The sequence below is a fragment of the Myxocyprinus asiaticus genome, chromosome 37 (assembly GCF_019703515.2).
Source record: "Myxocyprinus asiaticus isolate MX2 ecotype Aquarium Trade chromosome 37, UBuf_Myxa_2, whole genome shotgun sequence".
Taxonomy (NCBI): Eukaryota; Metazoa; Chordata; class Actinopteri; order Cypriniformes; family Catostomidae; genus Myxocyprinus; species Myxocyprinus asiaticus.
In genome coordinates this window covers 30,027,897-30,032,232 of record NC_059380.1, presented here as the reverse complement: position 1 = coordinate 30,032,232, position 4,336 = coordinate 30,027,897, and positions in this window count along the sequence as shown.

Genomic DNA, 4,336 nt, shown 5'->3' with positions numbered 1-4,336 from the left:
AGCTTTTAAATGGAACAAAAAAACAAAGTACTCAGAATAAAACAAAACAGAACCCAGGCACAGAACATGACAACACATGTGAAGACTGACCAAGAAACCAGGGGAAACAAGGGCTTAAATACAAATGGGCAAACAAGGAAACTAGGAACACCTGGGGGAAACAATCAGGGGAAAACCAATCATGAAAAGAAACTACAAAAGGACTACAAAAGTAACAGGAAACAGGAAACTAAACAAGAATTTCAAAATAAAAGTCTGAGCAAAAACACAGGGAATACGTGACATCACACTAGCAGTCACAGCTGTATGAAATCATGAGATGAGTGAATCGTTACACCCCTATAATTACATTCTTTGTTATTAACATGTTTTAAATTATACATTAGGAATCAACTTATAACCCTTTATAACCTTTATAACTTACCAAAATCATTTTAATGAAAAACTTAATAATTATTTCATATTGCAATAATTTTCAAAACAAAACAGTAGTATCCTTTTTAAAGGCATAAAAAACATTGGTATTTATTTACAGCTGGTACAGGTATACATACAGTCCTGGAAAAAATAAATAAGAAAATTGGCCAAGCCCCAAATGGCAAAACATTAAGCTTTTAATGGTCTTAACCACAAATAATTAGTCAGGAAATTAGTAAGAATTGAACAAATTGATAAAGTATGGGATAGTTTTTCCCTTTAATTTCTTTAAATGTTTCAGCCTTGTGGGTAAACTTACAGTTTATACAGAAAGAAGAGTCAATGCGGGGGGACAATGCCCCCGTGTCAATAGGCCTGGCCCCCCAAGTGGCCCCCCTAAATTGGAGTGGTAAAATGGTAAGAAAGTGGTATTCTCATTTTCCATCCTACTGAGGGTTCAGTGACCCCACATCATAGTAAACAGACCAAACAAATTATATTTAAACAAAACATCAATACATTATGACTGCATACTATTTAGTGGGGTTAATTTAAGTTAAATATTAATCTGATTGAATACTATTATGATGCTAGTGATATTTTGTAATACAGCACTTTTTCAATACCACTGTCTCCTAAGATGATTCGCTTATGTTTTCCTCTTTTGTAAGTCGCTTTGGATAAAAGCGTCTGCCAAATTAATAAATGTAAATGTAAATAAATGTAAATCTGAAAAATCCACACACTGTGCTAAAATGTCACTGGTGTCCAAGTGTTCAGTGCAACTGCCTTTTATGTTCTGCCTTAAACACTGTTATTAAAACTAACATTTACATATTCTAAAGATTGTAAATTGTATGTATAACTTACACTTTAATTGAATGAATTAATTTAAGAATACTTGGACACCTCCGACATTTTAGTGCTGTGGGTGGAATTTTCAGACAGTCCCTTACAACTAGTCTTAGCACTAGTCAATGAAAGACCATAGAAGCATTTTTAGGCATAATTCTCCAGCTTCAACAAGCGTTGACCGTTTGAGTTCAGCGTTTTATGCCTGTGTGATATAGTCATATATCTTTAACCCAATTGTATTAATGATATAATTGTAAAATTGTCAGCTCCAGAAAACGCAGGTAGGAGAAACTGAATGTTAAACAAATAACGAACCAACCATTAACTTCTGGAGATAAGGTAAAAGTTTCAGTGTTTTTTTTCGCATCCTCAGAAGTGCCAGCTTCCAGTTTCTTTCAGTTCTAGTTGATGTGGATTTTACATGCTGGTATAAATGTAAGTGTAAGTTAAGTTACTTTTATTGTGCAATTTCCCACATTATTATCACGAAACCCGATCTGGATCTGATTTTCAGCCTTACTGAATGCACCTGAGCCCAACTCTTTAGAGATTGCTCTTATTTGGCATGCATTAATTATAAAACATTTTTGTATGTAGCCTATACATCTGTCGGATTTTCATTTCTTTATTTTTTTACATTTTTTATATTTATCCCCTTTTCTCCCAATTTGAAATGCCCAATTCCCACTGCTTAGTAGGCTTTGTTCTCACCAGGAGAGTGAGAACAAAGCAGCAGAGTTGATCCTGCTGCTTCTGTTGCAAACAAAATGCAAGAGAAGCACTAAATAGTTTACAGGGAAGATAACAAACACAACGTCATTGTTATGAACACAATTTATCAATCAAATACTTAATGCATGGCGCACCAGTCAAAATGGAGAGGCACACGTGTGCTCAATAACGGAGAATTGAGCTTAAAGGTGCTGTATGCAATTTTTTTCATGGAAAAGTATGCAAAAATGTTTCCTACTCCCTTAAAAATATTAATGAAATAAGTGTCCTGAGATATCTCACTGGTCTCTGTGACAGCTGTAGACTTTGTAAACAGCAAACAAAAATGTGTCCGCGGACTGCAAACATTGACGCTTTTCACCTGTCAATCATTTTGCTTGTTCTCATAGAGTTGTATACGAAGCAGATCACTGAGGCTATGATTCATAATGTTTGTTAGTTGAGGGCGCTATTGTGCCACTGTTGAATTTGACAGTCATAGGAACAAACAATGCTGCTCTTTTGCTCGGTTTTGCTCTCCAAATTATCTTTGGAGGGCGTGGTTTTGGAATGAGGGGGCATGGCTAATTCAACAGCTCAGTCAAGTGAAAACTTCAAAACGTTAAAATCACTTACAGCACCTTTAATAATAGCAACCGCATTATCCAATGAGATGCACACCAAGCACGCTCAATTGACCCTTTGCTAAGCTCCGCCCCCCTTGGTTACAGTCGCTTGCTCTGACAAGCTCTGCAGAACTCCCCATAGGAATAAATGGGAAACTGCGGTTTTTTGCAAAATATTCTCATAAACAGAATGGATAATATTATTATGTGGGCTGGAATGAAGAGTGACATTGTAAAGCATATTTGTAACAAGATCTTTGATTCAGGGAATAAGGAAGCGAGGGACGGCATTTCCAACACAGGGTAGATCATTTATTTAAACAAAACGTCCGCTTAACAGCGATAAAGGAAACCAATAAGGATATTACTGAACCAAAAAGAGGAAACAAAATCAGGGCAGCTTTAAGTCTAACGGCAACAGCCAGCACACGAACAGCTTGCTAACAGGCTCTCTCCCCCTCTGCCACTGTATCCTTTCCTTGTAAGCCCCATCACTCCTTACTGGAACACAAAACAGGTGTTACGCACATGTGGAAATCATTCACCACTCATCTCCCCGGCCTCAATCTCCATAGGATGGTGCTCGGCCATGCCCCCGCCTCCACATACCCCCACCGCCTGACTCAGGCCTGCCGCTGACTCCCCCTCCCCCCAACTCTGAGAAGGGTAAGTGCATTGCAACCAAATGGGGTTACCCTAGCAACCAAATAACAAATCACATATCTCTGCACCAGAACATCATAGAGACGTACGGTTTCATTCATTTGACTTCCATTCAAAATGGCTCAAAAGGATATCTTCAGAACAGAATATTGTAGACACTTGGAGATTGGCTCTTTTGAGTAAGACTAGTAATCAGCCAATAAGAATATCTCTGGTCACTGGCTAGCCACGCCCTAGCAACCAGCCCCATTGACTTCCAATCAAAATGGTTGAGTGATATCTTCAGATCAAAATGTCCTAGAGACATGAGAGTTGGCTTGTTTTAATTGGGTGAGCAATCAGTCTCCAAGTATCATCATGGAAACTACTTAGTCACGCCCTAGCAACAATTTAGAACACCCTAGAAACCAAACCCCATTGACTTCTATTCCAAATCGCTTAGATGGGTATATCAGGATTAGAATGTCGTAGAGACTTCCGGCTTGCCTTATTTCACTCAGGATAGCAAGGAGCCATATCAAATATCACCTTGGTAACTGCCAAGGAAGCAATGGGCTTACCCTAACAACCAAGTAACAAATAGCATATCTCTGCACCAGAACATCGTAGAGACTTCTGGGTTGACTTATTTCACTCAGGATAGAAAGGAGCCTGCTTAAGTATCACTCTGGTAACTGCCTAGCAACCACATGGGGTTACCCTAGCAACAAAGTAACAGATCACATATCTCTGCACCAGAACATCGTAAAGACTTCCGGGTTGACTTACTTAACATGTCTCCTTGCTATCCTGAGTGAAATATCACCTTCGTAACTGCCTAGCAACCACATTGGCTTACCCTAGTAACCAAGTAACAAAGCACATATCTCTGCACCAGAAAATCATAGAGACATCCGGGTTGACTTATTTCACTCAGGATAGCAAGGAACCTCATTAAGTATCACCCTGGTAACTGCCTAGCAACCACATGGGGTTACCCTAGCAACCAAGTAACAAATCACATATCTTGCACCAGAAAATCGTAGAGACTTCTGGGTTGAATTATTTCACTCAGGATGGCAAGT